The sequence below is a fragment of the Prenolepis imparis genome, unplaced genomic scaffold, assembly GCF_030444845.1.
Source record: "Prenolepis imparis isolate NDT839.2.m4 unplaced genomic scaffold, iyPreImpa1.0 SCAF_1, whole genome shotgun sequence".
NCBI classification, from domain to species: Eukaryota; Metazoa; Arthropoda; class Insecta; order Hymenoptera; family Formicidae; genus Prenolepis; species Prenolepis imparis.
This window is the reverse complement of record NW_028141159.1, coordinates 25,018,798-25,043,868: the sequence shown is the minus strand read 5'-3', so window position 1 is coordinate 25,043,868 and position 25,071 is coordinate 25,018,798. Positions and strand designations below refer to the sequence as shown.

At 32.1% G+C, this 25,071-nt stretch overlaps 1 long non-coding RNA gene and 1 other non-coding gene across 4 annotated transcripts in view; both read left to right on the top strand.

The window, feature by feature from the left end:
* Positions 1 to 25,071, top strand: part of LOC145937748 (uncharacterized) — a 412,856-nt gene that overhangs the window by 241,955 nt on the left and 145,830 nt on the right. Inside the window, exon 7 of one of the 3 annotated variants that reach the window (XR_014425635.1) lies at positions 9,022 to 9,255. The exons of the other annotated variants lie outside the window; for them this stretch is intronic. This is a non-coding gene — a long non-coding RNA (uncharacterized LOC145937748). Of the gene's footprint in view, positions 1 to 9,021; positions 9,256 to 25,071 lie in introns of those variants that run through there. 3 annotated transcript variants of the gene reach the window in all.
* On the top strand, positions 8,703 to 8,776 carry Trnas-gga (transfer RNA serine (anticodon GGA)). Its single transcript has one exon. It is a non-coding gene; the product is annotated as a tRNA-Ser (tRNA).

Sequence of the window (25,071 nt, the reverse complement as noted above, 5' to 3'; positions counted from 1 at the left end):
GTTGCCCATCGCGGACGACCACCGCGTCGTGGAACCATGAATGATTCGCGGTGACGTGCGGCTCTCTATCTTTCGTCTCGTGGCGTCATCGCTTCTATCAACGGCACGCGATTGTGGTAAATGCACACGAACATGTGTTGTCTTCGTTCATTTAGACCAGAGTTTCCCAAACTTTTTTGGCTCATCGCCCCTTTTTCAAACAATTTTTTTCAGCGCTTCCCTCGGAAAATCTTTATCTCAATCTTAACTAATAATAAAATTGTAAGCGTAGTTGAAATAAAACAATTTGGAACTAAATAAGTGTTAAAGGTATGTATTAAAATAAAATAACAAAGAAATTGCAAAATAAAATAACAAAAAAATTGCACATAAACATGTAAGATTGCTCACTATTATTAGTAATTTCATCAAATATTAAGTAAATCTGTAAATATTAATAAAATTAAAAATAATTATTAATGAAAAGGATGAACCTGGTGTGCTACCAATTTGTTTATGTTTGGCTCTATATTTGAGCTACTGCTCGTTACACAATTCAGAACCAGTCTAATAGTGAATTAAGATTTCTCACGTATTTATAGTATTGTACAGTGAACTTGATATAACATGCACAGTTTCCTCTCGCTGTGCACTGGATTTGTAAGAACCTGCGTAAGTCGAAAGTGCGCACAATTACATACATGCTAGCGCTCGTTTGTTAAGACCTATCGTCTTGTTTTTTAGACCAATCGGTTAAAACTTGTATTCTGTACGTTTTCTTGTAAAATAAAGCATGCCTGACATTATACAACTGTTGTTGTCAATATGTATTAATAGTTGTTACATATGATTCTTGTGATACATAATTGTATGTTTATATAATCAAGTGGATAAGAGTTTACTTATGCCCTATCTACATCTAAGGATGATCCTACTCGTGGCTCATCCGACTGCTTTCGGTCGTCTATGGCTGCGGTCGAGAATACACTACGAATGCTTTGAAACATCATTCTATCTTTGTTCTACATTCCAGAAGAATAAAGATAGAATAATGTTTCAAAGCATTTGTAGTGTATTCTCGACCGCAGCCATAGACGGGCGAAAGCAGTCGGATAAGCCACGAGTGAGATCATCCTTAGGTGTAGATAGGATATTAAAAAAATACTTCAACGCCTCCGTACTGCCCCTAAAGCGAACAAAACTCCCTCAGATCCCTCCAGCGTCCACAGGAGGGCGGTAGCGCCCACTTTGGGAAACTCTGGTTTAGACAATAAAGGGGCAAATCGGTATACGCTTGTTTATTGTCTCTTATTAATGATTTCGAGTTTATGCCTCTTGATTTATGACTATCATTATTTTAATACCACCGTTCAATGTTGAGATTTTTTGCAAATTCGAAAAGATTTCCGGGATTATCTGAACCTCACATAATTAATGCAAGCTCGAACATTCCACTCGCCATGTTACCATTCATAAAATTATTAAACATTCTCTGGGTTGGCATCCATTTAAACAGCATACAAAGACTCATACCTGGTGATATGTCACGACGTTTAAATTTTTGTGAATGGCTTATTGAACACATAAGTTTATTTAAAAATTTAGTTCTATTCTTTTGCTGTAACGTACCAGATGTTGTCATTTACTTGTAAATTATCGTCATACTAATTTACTCAGTTTATGCAGGTGAATTTCAATGATGCCGGAAATGATATATATTTTTGAAAAGTATTCTCTGGTCTGACGAAGCAGTTTTTGGAAGCGATTAATCCATAAACAGACATAATAAGCATTACTATGCAGAGCATAATCCACATGGCATAAGAGAAACAAACGTTCAAGACAAATGGACTGTGAACGTGTGGATGGGAATAGTAGGGGTTCACATTATTATGCAAATTTTCTGCTCTATCGGCTCCATGAACTGGAGGATGTGCCACTGGCTAATACAAATGATGTTCCAACTAAAATACAAATAATGTTCCAACAGGATAGACATCTCACCCACACTTCTCTTTTAGCGAGAAACATTTTAAATCAAAAATTTCCCGAAAAATGCATCGGACTTCATGGTCCTCAGAATCCATGGCCATCACGCTCTCCAAATCTCACACCCATAGATTTTTTTGTGTAGAGTTTTTAAAAAATAAAGTATATTTTTATATACTTTATTTTTTAAGAAGCCCTACACGAAAAAATCCATGAGTGTGAGATTTGGAAAAATATATCCTGCCGAAAAATGCGGAAATTTTAAAAAATAGAATACAAAACGCATGTGCAGAGATCACTCTACTAAAATAAGTGAAAGAAAATTTCATGCGCAGAATTGTTTTATGTTTAGAGGAAAATGGTGGCCACATTAACCATTTATTGTAATTTATTATATTTAAAGATTAAAAATATTTTTATTCAAATTTATTTAAAATTTTATTTACGTTATTATCTATATTATTAAACCAAGTTGGATAGGCAATAGAAGAGCTGACGCAGTAGATAAGACGCATATAAACAAAATTAATAACAAAATTAATGTTACAGATTAATGCTTAAATAACGAGTAAAGTATAATTATGAGTGTAACGGATTAACAGTATAATTACGGACTTTTCGAACCGTTTTTAGCTCATCTTCAGCGTAATATAAATACTCTAATACAAAAATAATATAAAAACTAAAGACCGTCATAAAATAGATATGTAAATAAAATTAAATCATAAGTCATAATATAAAATCAAACAAATTGTGCCCATTTTAACACGGATTGTATTGAAAGCGATATCAAAGTGATCAAATTCAGCTTATATTCTATAGAGTGCGTCATTCCCCGGTAACAAGCCGGACAGTGTAGTGCTTGATGGATATTAGTAAGTTTGGCGAATATCTGTTATAAGCCATGAGTCGTGCAGATGTCTAGAAATCAAAGAATTTTTTTTTCAATAACGAGTAGAATGATAAGTATTGCGGTAACCAAAGAAATAAATGCGTTACACTTTTCCGTTTATTTAATATATTTGATATTACTTTGGTAAAGCCGTACGACTATTAAAATTATGGATAAGTTTTCGTAAGACGATTATTAAAGGCAATTTAAAAGCGAAATTTCTGCGCAAATCGACAATAACTTGATACTTTTGCATCTAATCGTAAGTCAGTATTTTAAGATTTTGGAAAAAAATTTAAATATCAGAGATCAAGGACTTTAAACAATCAAAGAATCTTTTTACAAAAAAATTGCTATATACAATTGGAACTTAAAGAAATACATTGTGAAATAAGAACGGCGCGCATTCATCTTTTTAAATTGTGTAAGACTATTTACTGTTCTATTCCGGTCACAGTCACTAACTCTTTCTTTGATAGACAGTGCGAGTCATTACATACCTTTCCTGTAAATAAACGTACAAGGCTAGATAGGAAGTTCAATTATCTGTTAACAAAGCACACACGGGAAGAATGCAATATTAACTCGATTCATTATTTTTACAGCTCTTCCTGCTCCCATCATAATCCGATCGACGAGGGGAAATTTAACTTTATTTGCTTAAATCTAATTTCTCACCTAAAACTCAATCCCATGAGGTTAAGATTGGTTCTTTTAATGACAGCCAAGTTTATATACAACAAATTAAAGATAAATGGTTTGTGAATTTATCATCGACTTCCATTCCTGCAGAAGTCCAGAGCTTACTTCAATTAGGGGAAAATTTTTGCTTACCCATTACTAATAAATGCAAGCTCACATTCAAATTTATTAAAAACGTCGAAAACAATCTAAAAAAATTCCTACCTAATGTACAGTCTTCCATTAGAAGTCGTACGGTAAATCTCAAAGGCAATCTTCCATCGTATTTAGTTCCTAAGAACAACATACATTCTGAGATCAAACTATTATTAATAACCACCAAACAATATTTAAACAATAACCGGAATATAATTCTCATACGCGCGGACAAGGGCAACGTCATAGTTGCTCTTGACAAAGATAAATATTTAGAAAAAATGTTTGACATTCTCAACAATAAAGACACGTACAAAATTGTCAACAAAAATCCGACAAAGAAATTAATTTCTAATTTACGTGATATATTATCGAGATGGAAGAATTCTGGATTTAAATTTATATGCCTACACTTTATATATTTTTAATATTTTAATTTCTGCTGAGAGACTTCAGTTTACTCTTGATATAGCTGAGAATAATAATTTAAATTTTTTAGACGTCACTTTGATATATGAGACTAACTTTCTGATATTCGATTGGTATCACATACTGACCTTCTCGGGAAAATAGTTGCACTTCTGGTCCCAGCACCCCTCCATCATAAGAGAGGTATGGTCATAAGTTTAATAGATCAAACGCATTTTATTATCGCATCCGCGTTTCTATTCAAAAGATTTTGACATAATAATTGAGATTTTATTGGACAACAACTATCCTTTTAATTTTATTTTTACAACTCTCCACGAGCATATAAAAACTTTGATTCACAAATTCGAATTAAAACAGTTAAACTCTATTGATATGACTACAGATACATCCTCTTTTTTTACTATACGATACGTTCCTCCATTATCGGACAAAATTGCAAATACTGTTAAAGATTTAAATATCAAAATCTCTTATTATGATTTCAACAAATTGAGTAATATGATTAGAGTACATTAGAGTACACAAAGATCAGCTTACGCTATCTTCCTGTTGTTTATAAAATTAATTGCAACGATTAATTGTAATTAATTACGCCTCATATGTACGTTGGCCAAACGGGAAGACAAATGAAAACAAGAATATTGGAGCATCGCAGCCACATTAGGAGAAACATTACCAATCACTCTGTAATTACAGACTACAGATTAGGTTTTAATCACGAATTTAAATGGGACAAAGTGAAGATCCTCGATCAAGAGTCTAATTTAAATAAAAGACTAATTCCAGAAATGGTTTACATAAAACGACAAATAGTTTAAATTTTCAGACAGACACGGAGTGCTGTCCACCCGATCGAACTCTATCGATTCCAGTACGAATCACTATACATCCGAAAACATACATTAGTCTTATTAGCTCATTTGCGATGTGCGGAACGTGACTTTGCGCTAACGTCCCAATTCTATCAATACAATCTGACTTAATGCATTATTTTAACTGTGTTAACTGCGATCCGAATCCGTCTGATTTTTCGTTTTCTTTTTATTCTGTATTTTTTTTTTTTTTTTACCCAGTTTGACAATTTATTTCTTTGGTTACCGCAATACTTATCATTCCACTCGTTATTGAGAAAAGAATTTCTAGATATCTGTACGACTCATGGCTCATAGATATTCGCAGATATTCGCCAAAAAACTTACTAATATCCATCATGCACTACACTGCCCGACTTGTCAACCGGGGAATGACGCGCTCTGGAAACGTAGAATATAAGCAGAATTTGATCTGACATCGCTTTCAATACAATCCGTGTTAAGCGAAGCACAATTTGTTTGATTTTATATTATGACTTATGATTCAATTTTATTTACATATCTATTTACTATTTACATATCTATTTATTATTGACGGTCTTTAGTTTTTATATTATTTTTATATTAGTATTTATATTTATATGCTGAAGATGAGCCAAAAACGGCTCAAACCGTCCGTAATTATACTCCTAATCCGTTATACTCGTAACTATACTTTACTTGCTATATTTAAGCATTAATCCGTAACATTAATTTTGTTATTAATTTTGTTTATATGCGTTTTGCCTACTGCGCCGGCTCTTCTATTGCCTATCTAACTTGTATTATTTGATAAAGAACCTATTAATATAATTTATTTGAACTATATCATTAAATATATATTTTATACATATTATTAAATTTCACAACTGTTCACTATGCTAAAGTCATAAAAATCGATTTTGCTTTCCTCACTCCCCACTGAACTCGCATTCTGATCTTATTCTGCGAGCCCAGCAAAGCATGCCCCTGTCAGTAAACAAATAGGCAACCCGACTTAATGATATGTATGTTACGGAAACACTCTACTCCAATGTAAAATGTGATGCACGCGCATGCGTGTGTAAGTCTGTGTCAGTAAATATAAGGATCCTACGGTTCGTCACTCCGTGATAGTTATTTCAAATCCTCTCTGCTGTGTGTGTGGGTATGTGTGTGTGTGTGTGTGTGTGTGTGTGTGTGTGTGTGTGTGTGTGTGAGTGAGTGTATGTGTGTTGTGTGTATGGAGCATGCGTGCGCACCCACATCCACACTTACCAACACATACGTACACATGCACACACGCACGCACGCACGCTCCACATTCATAGACACATACACACACACACACACACAGTAGAAAGGGTTTGGAGTCATTAATTACCGCGGGAGTAACGAACCTTGGGATCCTGATCTCTGCTAATACACACACACACGCGCATTACACTTAACATTGACGTAAACATACGTCATACATGATGTGCAAAAAATCCGACCGAGCAACCTCTCCATTCGCCATACATGATGTGCAAAAAATCCGACCGAGCAACCTCTCCATTCGCGTTAAGTACACCTAATACGAATGCCGACGGTATTACTAAAAATCTTGCAAATTGCAGGGATGATTATAAAACCCGATATCTCCCCAGTGAGAAATGGTGGTCGAATCGATGTTGATTCGACGTCGAATCAACGTCGATTTGATCGAATTGATGTCGAATTGACGTCGATTCGACCAATCATTTCTCGCTGGGTCGGCTCCTAGGTATAGTATAGCAATGTTTTTTGAGCCATTTTAAAGGGGAAGATTCCCACTTCAAAACCAATGTAATGATATTTTTGGACCCATTCCTGCTTTTTTCATGGATAACTACAAAGTCATGAAATTTCCAAAATTTATTCACGATCTGATTTTGGCTTTCACAACAAAAACAGTTCGATGAGGCGGACAATGCAATCTTACTTACCTTTAAAGTCGAGGCTATACCCGTTAAAATGCGTCCAGAAACGTTGTCTTACAATCTCTTTATGATAAGCTGAGATATGGCTTCTTAAAATCGGTAAAGTTTGCAAGTTTTAAAGCGCTCCCCTAATTGTTTTGCGTAGTGTAATTTGCACTGAGACTTCATTCAAAATACTTTAAGATGAGGTGTGTGTGTGTGTGTGTGTGTGTGTGTGTGTGTGTGTGTTGTGTGTGTGTGTGTGTGTGTGTGTGTGTGTGTGTGTGTGTGTGTGTGTGTGTGTGTGTGTGTGTGTGTGTGTGTGTGTGTGTGTGTGTGTGTGTGTGTGTGTGTGTGTGTGTGTGTGTGTGTGTGTGTGTGTGTGTGTGTGTGTGTGTGTGTGTGTGTGTGTGTGTGTGTGTGTGTGTGTGTGTGTGTGTGAGTGAGTGAGCGATACGAGCTTCGAAAAGAACGATATAGATTGCGAAAGTGCGATGTGAAGCACGAGAGTCGAAAGCTGACAAAATTTTTAAACAGAGCGTTAAGAGAGAATAAGGTCAAAATCGTTCAAATATACACAGTATAGATGGTTGACGCTCGGATCAGCTGAGTTTAGCTAAAGAAAAATAATAAGACGAGCGGGAGTCGAAACCGTATGCAGGATTCACACTGCTTCCGACGACCGATGTACGACATCCGATATCCAATAACAGAGCTTGTTTTCTAGAAATTCTAGCTAAAGATACTTTATCGTATAATGCTCTTTGTCGTACAAAAATGTTCATCAAGATTGAACTTTTTCGTACGATTTTGCACATCAAAACCAGTCGTAACGATACATGTATCGATGGAACGTTTAGGAAGAATAGTTCCTATCTAATCAATCATAACCAATTTGTTTTTGCTATTAGATAAGTTATGTTTTTCTAAATGTTCTAAATATTCTTCTATGTTGATCTTTGACGTGCGAAATTATTCAAAAAATAATATTAATTAATAATATTGTATAAAATTTATACAAATTTTATAAGTTACACAATTTATTTATACACAATGGATGATATAGTAAGTAAATAAATAAATAAATAAATATATATGTGTTTTGAAAACGTCTCGACAAGGATTACAAGAATATGCAATAAAAAATAGGGGGTTCTGTATAAGAAAACATCGATAACCTTCACTTGACCTTAAATAGGTTACTCAAGGTCAAGTCCATATTTTCATCATCTGTCCCCCTTCAAGTCCTACAACTTTTGTCTGAAACATTTTTCCATATCTAAAGCCGTTTCCGAGATAAAGAGCCTGGGTCAGACTTTAGAGACATCCTATATACAAATATGAAAATAACTTACATTTAGAATTATATTTACTTCACTTATATTTATTTATAAATTTATATTTAATTTTTTATATTTGTAAATAATAAATAAATAAATGTGATCTGATGTTCTAGATGTCGGCTAATAGAGCCAAGCGCGAAAATTAATTTCTAATTTTTCGGAATAGTATCTCTTGGTTTGAGATCACTGAGTTCCATTTGATTAATTATCAATTAACCTCGTAATTACAATGGAAAAATAGGCGAGAAAAATATAGGTCCGAAAATTAATTTTCGCGCTTGGCTCTATTAGCCGACATCTAGAACATCAGATCACATTTATTTATTTATTATTTATTAATATTGAGAGCCGATTAAAAATAAAAAATATATTTTCTTAAGTTTACGCCTGGGCCTAATCATGGCGTTATTTACAAAAACATCTAATTTAGAAGGCAAATGAAAAATATAGAATCGAAAGGGTCTGAATAGCTTAGTGGTAAGAGCAGTCGCCCGGAAAGCGAAAGACGCGGGTTCAATTCCCGCTTCAGCGACTTTTCGGATCTATATTTTTCTCGCCTATTTTTCCATTGTAATTACGAGGTTAATTGATAATTAATCAAATGGAACTCAGTGATCTCAAACCAAGAGATACTGTTCCGAAAAATTAGAAATTAATTTTCGCGCTTGGCTCTATTAGCCGACATCTAGAACATCAGATCACATTTATTTATTTATTATTTATTAATATTGAGAGCCGATTAAAAATAAAAAATATATTTTTTTATATTTGTGTTCAAGCATTTATATGCAGATTGTGGGGAAATAATTGAGGATGAAAACCACGTATGTGAATTATTAAATGAGAATACAGAAAATTGGAAATTGAAGACAGTACTTTATTCTGAAGTTCAAAATATTGAGGAACTAATTATAATGAAGTTTTCAAGCAATCACCATTGTGGAATAGCAGTCTTCCATATGAAAAGCGGGGACCATCTACGATAAAATCTTTATAGTCAGAAATTGAGAAAAAATTAAGTAAGTTTTTAAATTTTTATTTAAAAAATCTATTTTTATAATTTTTCACAAAATTATAACCTTATATCTTTTTAAAACTTATGTCCAGGAATAACAAGCATTAAGTGACGTAATTTACGAGACACATATGCAAGAAAATTAATTGAACAAAACAAATATATTTCAAGTGGAAGTGTCGCTGCAGCTAAAACAAAGCCATCATGGCCATAATTTGAATTAATGGGATTTTTACGATCAATAATAACACGTAGAAAGTTTGTAAATTATTTTACAGTTTATCTTTAATTATATAATTATTATTAATTATCTTTAATTATAACATACTTATAGATGAATTATTTTTTAGGACATTCAGTAATATAAAACCATCTGAGTCTTTTACTAATGTAGATAAACATTCCGTAAAAGAACCATCAGAGATAAACTTTACTTGTCCAACGACTTCCAGAAGTAACATTTACAAAAAGGATACTTCTTTAGAAGAACAATATCTAACATCAAGTTCTGATACAAATAATGTAGAAAATGTAGGAAAGAATTTACAAGAAAACTGTGATCCTCAAAATTGATATAATTTTAAATCGATTACTCCTGATTATTCATTAAAACGAAAATATGTTATAAATTTGGAAGAAACTAAAATATCAAAACAGTCTTTAAGTGATAATGCAAATATAAAAAATGTTATAGCACTAGGTATGACTATTTTACATATAAAATTATATCTAGAAATATGTTACATTCAATATTTTTATTTGGTATATATATTTATAATTTTCTTATTTATATATATACGAGGCGCATTTTTAAAGTAAGGTCCGATTTGAAATAAAAAAGGATCTTAACATATAAAAATAATTTATTATAGCCAAAAAACTTCTACAAGCTTACTTTATTTTTTCACATAATCACCATTGACTTCCACGCATTTTTGATATCGCTTCAACAGCTTCCTAATTCCATTGTCGTAATAGTCCGCCACCTGTGTCTTGAATCAATTAGTAATGTCGTTCTTTAGTACGCTGTTCTTTTCGTTCTTTAGTTTGTTTTAGGAAATTGAATAGACAATTCTGAAACCGTAAACTGCTAATTTTTAATAATTTTTGTATTTACTTCTTCTATTAAACCTTCTATCATCATTGTTGGGCGACCGCCACGCTCTTTGTCATGAACATTTGTTCGTCCTTCTCTAAGCAAACGACACCATTGCCTAACTTTACTGTCATAATATTTGATCCAAAAACCTCACAAAGTTGTCTAGTAAATTTCCTAACGGCGAACTAAAGAACGGCGTTACTATAACTAGTTCAAGACACAGGCGGCAGACTCTTAAAAAAATGGAATTAGGAAGCTGTTGAAACAATATCGAAAATGGGTGGAAGTCAATGATGATTATGTGAAAGAATAAAGTAAGCTTGTAGAAGTTTTTTGGCCATAATAAATTATTTTTATATGTTAAGATCTATTTTTTATTTCAAAACGGACCTTACTTTAAAAATGTGCCTCGTAGATATAATTAATGCAGCGTTTGCCTCGAGACGTTTCTTATTTGAATGTTCCTCATTCTCGATCGATTTGTTTAAACGTTTTAAGGTGAGCGGTATGTTAAAGCTTTCTAAAAATTTATACTAGTAGTGTCATTGTACGAGGGTAAGTCAAAAAGTAAAGGGACAAATAAAGAAAAACACATTTATTTTAACCTATGTGGAAAATTTACATATCATTTTTTGCACATATCCCCACCAACATGGATACATTTGATCCACTGCTTAACAAGCTTCTGTATTCCATCCTGGAAGAAAGATTTGGGTTGCGTGTGTAGCCAGTTATGCACCACTGCAATGACCTTCTCATCTGAAGAAAATTTTTTTCCTCGTAGTGCTTCTTTTAATAAACCGAAAAGATGAAAAGAAAAAAGAAAACAAAAGAAAAGAAATACTACGAGAAAAAAAATTTTCTTTGGATGAGAAGGTCATTGCGTGGTGCATAACTGGCTACGCACCCAACCCAAATCTTTCTACCAGGATGGAATACAGAAGCTTGTTAAGCAGTGGATCAAATGTATCGATATTGGTGGGGATTATGTCGAAAAATGATATATAAATTTTCCACATAGGTTAAAATAAATGTGTTTTTCTTTATTTGTCCCTTTACTTTTTGACTTACCCTCGTATATGTTTCGGTCTTTCTTATGTATCTGCGGTGAATTTAAGTTTGATGGAATATTCGTGTTGAACCTTTCTCGAACGAGCGATTGACGGATATATAATCATAAACGGAAATATTCATAAATATAGACGGAAATAGTCATAAAGCCAATGTAAATAATTGATATTACGAAATTAATTGATGTCAGTTATACAGGATGTCTTACAACTCCCCCTAATATCCTCCCATATATTAAGAACACATCAAAGAGGTTTAGTTGAACACTTAAAAACACTAACTCTAACACAAAAATATCGTACACGGACATTAATAAATTAATTAGTCACATCCGAGCCTATAAAGACATGGTTTCTAAAGATCAACATAAAAATGTGTACAAAATTTCATGCTCTAATTGTGATGCCACATATGTTGGGCAAACGCGTTTCTCAATACCAGAGTCCAAGAACATCATTTACACATTAACAGAGCTAGTACACAATATTCTGTTATTATAGAACACAGATGAATGAACCATGAATTTAATTAGGGCGATATTAAAATCTTACATGAAAGAACGTAATTTAGGGAAAAGATTAGTATCCGAAATGATACACATTAAAAGACAAAAGAATAGTCTAAATTTGCAGAGCGACACGGACCGCCTTGATCAAAGATATTTCCCTATCATAAACAGCACTTCTCTACTTACGTTTGAGACGACGTATTTAAATGCCACATGCTTGACAAAATTATCAGGATTCTGATTGTGTTGTTCGACCCGGTATGACAGTTATTATGTTCGTCTGCTCTCTTCGTGCATTCCGAACAGTGAGTCACTGCGAAATTATCTATTTTTTAACAATATCAAGAGACATGGTAGTGTCTCGCGCCAAGTTTAATAAGCGTAGCTTTGCGTAGCGACCGCGAGGCATGCCGTGTGTATTATACGCGAGTCGGACAATTGAGAGTATCAGATACGCCATAACGGCTGAAGCGATCGAGTTTCTTACTACGCTCAATCGATAGATTGAGTTCAAATTATATAATAAAAGTGCCTTTATTTTTTCTCTATGTGCTTTATAAACGGAGATATTATAATGTAGTTTGTTTTTATAAAAAATTGATTCAAATTTTGGTCGTCATCGACCTTCTCAATACGCATGTACCAGAAAATGTTCAGTTCGAGCCTTAGAGCATATAGATATAGATATGGAGGGAGAATACTGGTCTGAAAGTGTCCACAATATCTATGCGAGAGAGAAAGGTATAAGTTCCTATTCATCTTCTGTGCACAAGCGTTGTTTCCAAGCAACTGTTATTGCTATGCAGTTGTTATCTATTTTAAAAGAAATTTGGAGCTATCATTTATATGTCTGCCAGTTTAGCGCACGCGTATAGAGAACGAACAGAAATTACTATACCTTTCTCTCTCGCACAATCTTGGGGATACTTTTGTTTACCGGAAAGTATATACTATTCTCCCTCCATGTCTATATGCTCTAAGGTTCGAGCATTCATTGCAAGACAGCGTTGATGTCGCTTCATGAATGATGTCATTAGGTTATTAGTTTTGACACATAGATTCAGTTTTAATGTAGGTTAATTTATTATATTTGATTAATTCATTAATTAATTGATTAAAAGAAAGTAAAAGAAACTTGTAATTGTGTATAAAAAACATAATTGTGTATAACACAAAAGTTAAACGTGAATAAAAATTAATACTAAAAAAATAACATGAAAAAAGGTCAGTAAGAATTTGATAACTCATAGTACAATTACAAATGCTATGAGTTATTCTCTTTATATTATTTATTATATTATTAGCTTTCATTCATTTTCTTATTTTATATCAACAATTATATATGTACTTATAAATAAATAATAGAGTGATAGTTATAAAAGAAATATAAATTGCTTTCTTGTCATGCTACCATCCTACTATTTCTTCACAAGTATATAATTGTTGATATAAAATAAGGAATTGAATAAAATAATAAATAACGTAAGGAGGAAAGTTAAATAATATGCATTTTTGATAAAGATTCAAGTTTTTATTTTATATCAACAATAATATATTTATGAAGAAGAATTAGGAAGATAGTAGCGCAATAAGAAAGTAATTATTATAGTAGGATGGTACGTAACAGAAAAGTTATTATTATAAAAGAAATATAATTTATCACATATAATATGTAGTATTGCATATTACATGTATGTAGTATATAGTATTGTAAAATCCTGTTATTTCTTTTAAAAATCTACAGTATGCAATACTATACTATATACATGCGATAACATATATGTATATGCGTGATTTTCTTTTATAACAACCTTTCTTGTTATGCTTCTATCATACTATTTCTTCATAAGTTTATAATTATTGATATAAAATAAGGAAGTGAATAAAAGCTAATAATATATAATAAATAAAATGTAAAGAAAAAAATTATAAATAATATATACATTTTTGATAACTCAAAGCACTCATAATAGTGCTATAAGTTATCAAATTTTCAATACTTTTTTGCTTCTTTATTTTAAAATGTGTAAATAAATATATACTACAAAAAAGAATGATATCCATAAAAAAACTTATCTTTTTTTAAAAAAAAGGTCAAAAAATAGCGCTAAGTTTACGCGCCATGTGAAAAAGTACTATAAACTTGTGTTGTAAAATTAATATTTCTAAAAAAAATAATGATATCAAAAAGTTGCGCCAAATAAATAAAAATTTATATAAAAAAATAGAAAACTGAAAACTTACGCGAAAATTAAAAATTAATTCAAATTATAAAAAAATAAAAAAATTTTAGATAAAAAAACTTGGCGGTGCTAAATTTCAAAATTACTGTAATGTAAAGTAACAAACAATTAATTTACTGCAATATATCTTAACATCACAAATAATTAATTTACTGCAATGTATTTATATATCTTAAAATAATTAATTTAATTTTAAAAATGCAGAAACATTTGCAATGTAAATGCACGGAGTTTGACATTAGCATAGTGTTTAATTAATTATTGCAATGTATCTTAAAGTTAAAACAAATAATTAATTCTAGATAAACCTTATACTTTAGTAACAAATAATTAATTTACTTTAAACATTACATCATAATAACTGAAATATTAATGGAACAATTAACTGGAACATAAATGTACAGAGTACGTTAACATTATTAGCATATTGTTCAATTTAGCAGCGCCAAGTTTTTTTAACTAAAATTTTTTTATTTTTTTATAATTTGTATTAATTTTTAATTTTCGTATAAGTTTCTTATTTTCAATTTTTATGTATAAATTTTTATTTATTTGGCGCAATTTTTTGATATAATTATTTTCTTTAGAAATATTAATTTTACAACACAAGTTTACAGTACTTTAAAACACAGTTTTTTTTTTAACACACTTTTTCACATGGCGCGTAAACTTGGCGCTATTTTTATACCTTTTTTTAAAAAAGTAAGTTTTTTTATGTATAACATGCATAATGGTTTCCACATAAAAAAGTTGCAGCGCATCCGATCCCATTAAAAGCGCTGAAGGGTGGCGTGAGAGGTAGCAGGAGAGTAATCAATTTTTCCTTTATATAACGATTCTACAACGATATAATGAGTGTACCGTATTTAACTCCTACTCGAAAGATCATAAGTTTTTTTGTATGTAATGATCCTATTATCGTTTACATCTAATGCATTCTTCACTTTTCTGTTAATATAGAATTTTATTTTTTTCTCTTTTTTTCTTTTTATTATAGAGTATGTAACTGAGGATAACCTGAATTGGGTCAAAACGTTTTGCAATTTTTACGAATAAACAACATATTACAACCAACATGGACTGTAAGGAATAATTTTTTTTTATCTTGGTGAACGAGGACCGGCTCATATTAGCCATTTATTGTTATTATTAATTGTCCCCCTACAATATTTTATGAGCGTATTGTAGAGGTAAAATTAAAGTAAAACCAAAAATTCTAATACAAAAATGTTGTCTCGAAACGTTTCTTGTTTCTATGTTCCTTATTCTCGATCAATCTGTTCAAACGGTTCAAAATGAGCGGTATGCTAAAGCTTTCTAAAAATTTATATCAGTATCATTGGATATGTTTCGGTTTTTTGTATGAATCTGCGGTGAATTTAAGTTTGATGAAATATTCGTGTTCACGCGCGAGCTGTCCGTTTTTTGTTCGTCGCGGCGAATTGAGAAGAGAGAGTTTGCTGATCGCGAGAGAGAATCGAAGTCGGAAAGAGGGAATGTGATTCCGCTAAGACTGAGGAGTGAGAAGGATAGCGAATGCTATTGTGTATCAGCTTGACGGTTGAGGTTTAAAGATAACAGCGAAGCGTGATAGAGTGAGAGAGTGAGAGAGAAAGAGTGAGAGCGAAAGAGGAGATTGAGAGTTTAAGAGAAGTGCGATAATACAGGCGATCCGTTATTAGAAAAGAATGTCTTTATTTTAGTAATGTCGAAAATGCGAACGCGGTTAATACATAGATTAAATTAACTCTTGAAGTGTCTGAGCACCATTAAAGTCACGTCTCTTATAAAGAGTTCGTCTTTTTCGCACTCGCAGTCACTGAAAAATTTGCGATCGCAGTACAGAAAGTTAATCTATCGCCGTGTTCGCACTTAACTCAGATTTGTATTAGCGTATATTTATTACTCGATTATATTTTCGATAAGAGACCCGAGACAGTCGTATCCTCGGTATTTAAACTCTTCGGGGAAACGTCTAGAAATTTCGAAGAACGGAGAAAGGGAATCCCAAGCTCCGGGTAATCGTCGAATATTTCCATGAAACGTGGAAACGGTTGTCTGTTGATTACATATGAGATATAAATACGAAGACGAGAAAACACATTGAGAACAAAGACGTTTGTTATTGAACGCGTATTTGCGGATTATTCGCTTTGTAAAGGCAGCACGGCGATAAGATTTTATTATGTTCGAGTTTTATATATAAATTTATTATTCTCGAATTTAACAGGTGTAAATTTATTATTCGCGATTTTAACATATATGAATTTATTCTTTCCGACTTTAACAATTCGTATTGGACCTTTTGTGAGCGAGCGATTGACGGAGATATAAATAGTTATAAAAACAATGTAAATAATTGATGTTGTCAGTTATACAGGATGTCTCACAATTCCCCCTCCAATATTTTATGAGTCTATTCTAGAGATGAAAAAGAGTCAAAAATTCTAATATAAAAATGTTAAGGTAAAATAATAATTTTAGAGTTAGAAGCGATGAAAGTTTGCCAATGACATCACGTAGAACTTGCGCGCTTAGGCCCATAATTAATTACATATACACGCGTACCGATTTATAATCTGTTGATTTTTTAAAGTCAGGTGATATTGAATTTTCCAGCACAGCAGATTTTATTTTTGTATTTTATGTACGTATGTATGACGCATACATCGTAGGTATATTATAGCGATAAGCTAATATTAACAAATTTTCAATCTTACGGAAACATTTAATTAAAAAAAAGTTGTGCAATAAAAATCAATATTTGCGGACTCCGCGAAGGTACGAATCATCGTTTCGCGCGATATAAACGCAGCGGTTATTGCTAGCGACGCGCGCCTGCCGAAAACGACAAATTAAAATCAGCTGTGCAATAAAAATCAATATCCGCGTATTACGCAAAGATATGAATTACCGTTCCGCGCGATTCAAACGCAGCGCTTATCAGTGATGCGCCGAAAACGGCTCTCTCTCTCTCTCTCTCTCTCTCTCTCTCTCTCTCTCTCTCTCTCTCTCTCTCTCTCTCTCTCTCTCTCTCTCTCTCTCTCTCTCTCTCTCTCTCTCTCTCTCTCTCTCTCTCTCTCTCTCTCTCTCTCTCTCTCTCTCTCTCTCTCTCTCTCTCTCTCTCTCTCTCTCTCCCCCCCCCCCTCCCTCCCTCCCTCCCTCCCGAGAAATACACTTTCGAGTTTTATTTAATTTGGTTTACACTTTATTTCTCGTCCTTTATTCTTTAATTAAATATTCGCGTAGTATTCGGTGGTTAGGTAGCGAATGATTCGAACTTTTATTAGTGAGTCTCGTCCTGATGTTTCGGATTCTACTTAGCGACTGGCCCGCGGGCTGACTCTCGGGCTTATATATTCTTTTGTTCTTACATTTTCAACGGGAGAGGCCCTTGAAAACAGCTCTTTGATTCGTTAGTAATATTCACGCGTTTTTGTTCTAATTGCAAGCGAAGTAGGTCGAAGTCGCAGGTCTTCGCTTGCATCTCGCGATTTTCGGTGCTTCGCGCGTGTCTCGCTGCGTTAGCGTTTTCGCGCGACGAGCGTTTGACGAGAGCGCTCTTTTATAAGTAAAACTATTTTATAATATTCTATAAAGATATTTAGTAAATTCTTATTCCTAATAACTACTGGTTATAGTTCGGGCTATAACATATTAAAAATAAACAAAAATAAGAAAAAATTCACTGCATTCGTGTTCAGCATGCATTACTCTTTAGAGTCACTTATCTCGAGATTTGAAGAGAAAATAATATTTAAAATATTAAAAATTTTCGATGCGCAAAAAATTTCACTTTTGACTACTAAAAATACGTTTGTCGTAATAAAAATCACAATATGGCAAATAACTTCACTAAACTCCGTTGGTCAGATGGACATCATAAATAGTGTTTATAATATTAACAACGAGTTCACATAACATATAGATTTCGAGATAACTGTATTGACGACTTCGCCCCGGTGATGACTTCGCCCCGGTCTCCCCTACGTATGTATTACGCATACATCGCACATTATAGCGATAGGCTAATATTAACAAATTTTCAATTTTACGGAAAACATTTTATTAAAAAAAAAAATTAACAAAATAAAAATCAGCTGTGCAATTAAAATCAATATCCGCGGACTACGCGAAGATATGAATTACCATTCCGCGCGATTCAAACGCAGTGCTTATTATCAACGATGCACGCCCGCTGAGAATGCTCGGTAGATCGAAGGCGCTTTCTCTCTTTCTTTCTCTCTCTCTCTCTCAAAAAAAAAAAAAAAAATAGATTGGCTTATAAAAACAGTCAAGGAAATGAAAGACGAGTCAGCATGTAAAAAGGAGGTCAAGATGATGATTAAGGAAGTAGTTCAAGAAGAATTAGGGAATATTAAACAAGAATTAGGAGAATTGAGAAGAATGATGCAAGGAGCAGCATGTAAATCGTCAGGAGGAACACAAAGAAGCTACAGTGAGGCTGTTAAAGAAAAAAAAAAGAAAATATTATAATTGTCAAGCCTAAGGTGCAACAGGAAAGTGAAGCGACGAAAAAATTGAATTAGGGAATATTAAACAAGAATTAGGAGAATTGAGAAGAATGATGCAAGAAGCAGCATGTAAATCGTCAGGAGGAACACAAAGAAGCTACAGTGAGGCTGTTAAAGAAAAGAAAAAGAAAATATTATAATTGTCAAGCCTAAGGTGCAACAGGAAAGTGAAGCGACGAAAAAATTGATAAAAGAAAAGGTAGATATCAAGAATAGGGCTATGTGAATAACGAAATTAAAAAAAGGAAGCAAAGGAACAGTGATTCTGGGTTGTGAGACTGGAGAAGAAATGCAAAAGTTAAAAGCTACAGTGCAAGCTAAGCTGGGCGAGGACTTCAAAGTTACTGAATCACCGCGGATGAAACCGAAGTTAAAAATTGTCAATATTGGCGAAGAAGAAATAAAGTTGAATGATGATGACTTATTACTTGCAATTAAGAAGCAGAACAAAATTGACGCAAAAATGAAGAATTTCATATGCAAATAGTAAAGAAAATAGTTAAAGAGAACAAGAGTCGATCCGGAAAAAGAGGAAATGAAGAAGGTTCCATAATAATTAAAGCAGATGAAAAAACACATGAAGAAATGTTGAGCAAAGGGAAACTGAATGTAGGATGGAGAAAGTGTCCTGTATTCAATCACATTAATATCAAAAGATGTTATAAATGCTGGGGTTATTATCATATGGCGAAGAATTGTACACGAAATGAAATATGTCACAGATGTGCAGGAAATCATAAAGTAAGTGAATATACATCGACAAAGAAGAGATGTGTAAATTGTATGTTTAAAATTCAAACATATATATACAATCTAAAAATAAATGATGAACATGACGCACTTGATCATCCGCAATGTCCGACATTTAGGAGGGCGATTAGAAGAGAAGAGGAGAGTCGGTTGGAAGGATACTAAATAGAAACTACAGAATGAAGAGGAGCTAATATTATATACAAATGCGCAAAGCTTGATAGCGCACAAAGATGAGATAAAGGATCAGATTATGAAGAAAATGAATCCAGCAGTTATAGCATTATCGGAGACTAGATTGACAACTAAAATTGAAGATAGTGAAGTGAACGTACAAGGTTATAGTATGGTTAGATGTGATGCTGAAAATAGAAGTGCAGGAGAGGTTATTTTATATATAAGAGACGATATTAAATATGAGACAGTCTTGATAAAAAAATAGTGTCAAACTGCTGTGTGTGTGCAGCAATAGAAATAAAAGATAAATTGTATAAAGGTGTGATAATGGTAATATATCACTCACCGAGTGCATCACACGATTTTGTGATATTTCTAGAAGACACATAATAGAAGAGGTAATGATTAAAGGAGACTGTATATGGTAATGGGCGACTTTTTAATATAGATTTTATGATAAATTCATTCTATACAAAGAAGTTGCAAACGATAATGGATAGCTTAGGTATGAAACAATATGTTGATAGTCCGACGAGAATTACGAAGGACGATCAATCAATTATAGATTTACTTTTTGCTAACTATATAAAATACATGTATCAGTGATTCAGAAGCCTAAAATAACAGACCATGCGTGGTTAAGAATTGATTTGAATGTAATTAAATCAGAAAATAAGTATAGAGAATTTAGTGCTAGAGATTATAGTAATTTTAATATAGACGATTTTAATAAATTGTTAGAAAATAAAATAGGTCAAATACAAGGTAAGGATATCAATGCAAAAGCAAATAAATTCATCGATAATATAATAGGCGCGCTGGATGCTACAGCACCTAGGAAAAAGTTTAGAATTCCGAAAGTATGGGAGGGGAAAAAGTGGTTTTCAGACGAAATAAGAAAAGCAGTGAATAGAAGGGACGAGGCGTACAGTAAAGCGTTGTATGAAGACACAGATCAAAATTGGTTGCAATTTAAGAGTGAAAGAAATGCAGTGGTTAAATTAATCAGAACAAAGAAAAAAGAATATTATGAAAATATAATAGATCATAATAAAGGAAATCCTACTAAATCTATGTGGAAAGCTTTAAAAGAAATATTAAAAGGCGAGCAGATAGGTACAAAGGAAACAGAGAATATATAGATTTCGAAATATTAAATAATATTGAAGAATGCAATATAGCAAATAAATTTAATTTATATTATGTACAGAGTATTGATAACATAGTAAAATCTATAAATAGACATAAATCAGGATGTATAGGTAAGAGAATTATTTATGTTATTAAAAATAGTGAGATTATGGAAAATTTTGAGATGATTAAAATAGAGGATCTTGTGGAAGTTGTGATGAGTCTGCCAAAAAAGAGAGGCACAGAAGAGGGTATAACTAGTGACATACTTAAAGCAATGTTTTATGTAATAAAGGAGGATTTGTTGATGTAATAAACAGCTCATTAAGGGAGGGGTGTTGTCCGAGTTGGAAAACATCCACGATAATACCGATCCCAAAAGTAGAAAAAGCGAAAAAAGCGAGTGACTATAGGCCTATTAATATGCTACCAATATTTGAAAAAATATTAGAATTAATAGTAAAAAAGCAAATTGAAATGTACTTAGAAAATAATGATATTATAACAGAACATCAGTCAGGCTTTAGGAAACAGTATTCGTGTAAAACGGCGATTCAAACAGTCATCGACGAATGGAAATTAATAGTCAGTGAAAGGGAAATGGTAGGGGTAATTTTCATGGATCTTAAACGAGCTTTTGAAACAATAGATAGAGACAGATTAATAGAGAAATTATATCAGTATGGAATTAGAGGAATGGTTTTAGAATGGTTAAAATTGTATTTAAACAATAGAACACAGCAGGTTCGATTCAAACTAATAAACTGACAAAAACTTTCTTGCTTGAGCGATGCATCTTTATCTTCGCTGATGCGAACTAATACTTCTAATATTCCCGTAGATATTTCGTCTCTTGTCAATTCATGTAAACGATTTAGAAAATCAAATTAATATTTCTACAAATATTCTATCTTTGTAACATTGTATTACTTTTTTTATTAGCTTTGTTATTAATTTCTATAATATTTACCTTTTCACACGAATCATTTTTGTTGTTGTCTTTTTTAGTGGAATAGGCCTACTGGGGAAACCACTTTTTAAAAAATGCATCAACAATAGTATCCCCTGGGTGATGTGGAAATCTATTGTCTCCTAATATTATATTATATGACTATATAGTTTTTTATATATAATTTTTAATATAGAGTTTTTATATAGAATTATACAGCAGACGTGTCGTCTTACAATCAATATTTATATTCATATTTCAATATATATTGCAAAAATAAATAACATGATTTTACGTAAATTGATATATGTAATAGCACGTTAAGAACTTTAAACACAAATATTTTTAATTGTTATAGAACGTTACGTCATTAATAATAGAGTAATAATTATTTTTGTTATTAATACAAAATAAAATATTGAATACAAAATTTGAATGAAAATTTTTGCTATTAGAATTACGCTATTATATTTTTTATACGTATGTACATACATTCCTGAGAGTAAGTATCGCGCTTCTTGGTTACGAGCGTCCGGCGACGCGTTGCTAAAGCGCGAGCAATAAGAGGGGAGCAGTAAACCCCTAGTTTCCATGCACGCGTTGCCACGCGTTATAGCGCGCATCGTTTTCGCTAGAATTATCAGTTATTATTTATTGACATTAGAGCTGTCATATAATGACATGCCGAATTCAACTGAAATTAGTTGAATTCAACAAAACACAACGCGTTATCATAATGCGCGTCTAAAAAGATTAAAATTTTTAATTTTTAACGCGCTATAATGTGCCATCGCGCGCGTCAAAGAAATACGTTTGTGATTGGTAAAACGCGTGGAAACGCGGGCTATAACGCGTGGCAACGCGTGCATGGAAACTAGGGGTTAAGCGTGAATAAAGAAATTCGGCCGAAAGTTGCAAATAAATTCCAGCACTTGTAAATGATGTCAAAGTCGGATTTATATGTCGGATTTATAAATTAAATAAGCAACTTAGAATATCATACGCATAGAGTTATCTGTATACATTATTATAAGAAATAAAAAAAATTGTTTATATTTATAAATAATTTATCTTAAATTCAAATATTTTTGTTTATTTTAAAATTTTATTTTTTAATATCTTTTCATTTTTCTTAATATCCTAATCTTAATTATTATTTGTTTTAATATTTTTCGACATTCTAATATCAAGCAAAGTTATTAAAACTTCACTAGAATAAATCATAAAATACACTTTAAAATTTGACATGCAATAAACTATATAAAGCTGAGGCAATGAGAGCCGGGACGTTAGTTGGAGAAGGCGTCCGAATAAACTTCTAGATTTTGGTGAACTCTTTTATTGTAGACGTTTCGTTTTATTTCCTTATTTGGAACCATCTTCAGTAAACTATAGAACAATTACATTATTAGATTTATCTAAGAGTGATGTGAAATAAATACAAAGAAAAACGGATATTCACTGCGCAAATTTCGATAATCGCTGAGTGTGTCGTGTTTACCGAGGAACTTTTGTACAAATTTTTTTAAGACACAAAATGAGGCTTTCTTTCATTTTGAGAGAGAACATAATAGACTATCAAAAAAATTCGATTGGATACTAAAAGAACAAACGGTAGTACGAAACAAGGATATTTGTTCGATTCATTATTTTTATAAGTCTAATAACTCACAACCACAAAAAACTCTACAGAGAATCCTACACACAGAAAAATACACAAGTAAATATACTTTATGCAAGTAAATATTATCTGTTTCAAGTATTTCATAAGTTTATATATTATATATGAACTTATGAAATACTTGAAACAGTAATATTTACTTGCATAAAGTATATTTACTTGCGTATTTTTCTGTGTGTACGCTTCTCTTCTTCACAACCAGGTCCATCAAACAAGCTTCAATCCCAGTTGTATGTATGTAGGTACGTATATATAACGCGTATGTATGTACATAGGCAAAACCGTTAACAAGTTAGAAAGTTTTCTTTTTATGTACTTGTGGAGCGTCGCGACGCTCCCGTGTTGCTTGATATAGTAAGTAATTTTACTAAGTTTTATTTTTATTTATTATCAATTTATATAGCGTTTCAAACTCAATCCGATATTTCGTGGCACTTCACTTAAAACGTCATAACTTCAAACTTAATTACTATTTTTGAATTTATAACTGCCACTTTATCATAATGAAATTCTCATGATGAAAAAAATTCTCATAATTTACATAATGAAATTTCCATAATGAAATCTATAATAATGAGCAATATTAACCTTACAGAACGGTATAATATTTCTATTATAGATAATATTATTTTAAAGTCTTGGCAGCGTACCAAGCAAAAATCGTGCCCCGTGCACAAGTATTTAATTCCAACGAAAAATTAAATTTCGTTGGAATCAACGCACCGAAATCCGCGTACGGCTCTTATAGCCAATTTAATTCTTAATTTATATTTAATATAAAAGAGCCTTTAAATTCTCAATATTATTTTCGTCCGCAATTCTTATTTTGTATGTGTACGTAATTTTAATATTTTATTCAAGATATTTTCAACTTTAGTAAAATCTTTCATAGTTATATAATTTGTGATATATATATATATATATATATATATATATATATATATATATGTATATATATACAGATATTCTAAATTATCTGAAATAGAAACTTTATTTCAATAGAATGCCTTAAGTCAAAATGTTATAGAAATGTTATAGAATGTCTACTTAACGTGACAAGGTGAATATTATATTTGTAAAGTGTATTTTACAATAAAAAGTGTATGTACAATTTTTTCGGCAAAAGCTTTACTTTAACCGCTCGATTCGGAAAATTCACCGTTTTGGAAAAGCAGAATTGAGCTTCTCAAGAAAACCATACGAAAATTAGCATCGCTTCTGCTAATCGCCATTTTGCTAAAGCCATTTCACGCCTTCATTGTATTCTAGTTATTATTGCGAAGGATTGAAAACGAAATAGCGTAATTTTTCTGTTTCACGATTTAAAGGAGATATAACTTATCGGGAGACCGATTATGTTATACGCGTTGGCTTGTTTTATTGATCCAGTTTATTTTTTTCAAAACTTCTTTCTTCCTCAGGTTTCCTTTTATCGGTCTGTTGTTGCTATCATTGCTGCTATTGTGACTGTGCGATAGTCTTTATACATACAAAATATTTACTTTACCTTATGCATGTGAAGACACAGCATTTTCCGTCCGAAAAGATGTCCGACGAAATTTAAATTCTACACATTTCATCTCATTTAGTAGTATTGTATTTTACTCTATCCGATTAATTAACGAAACATTCAAATTTATATAATTATTCATTGCGTGATTTGAATCATA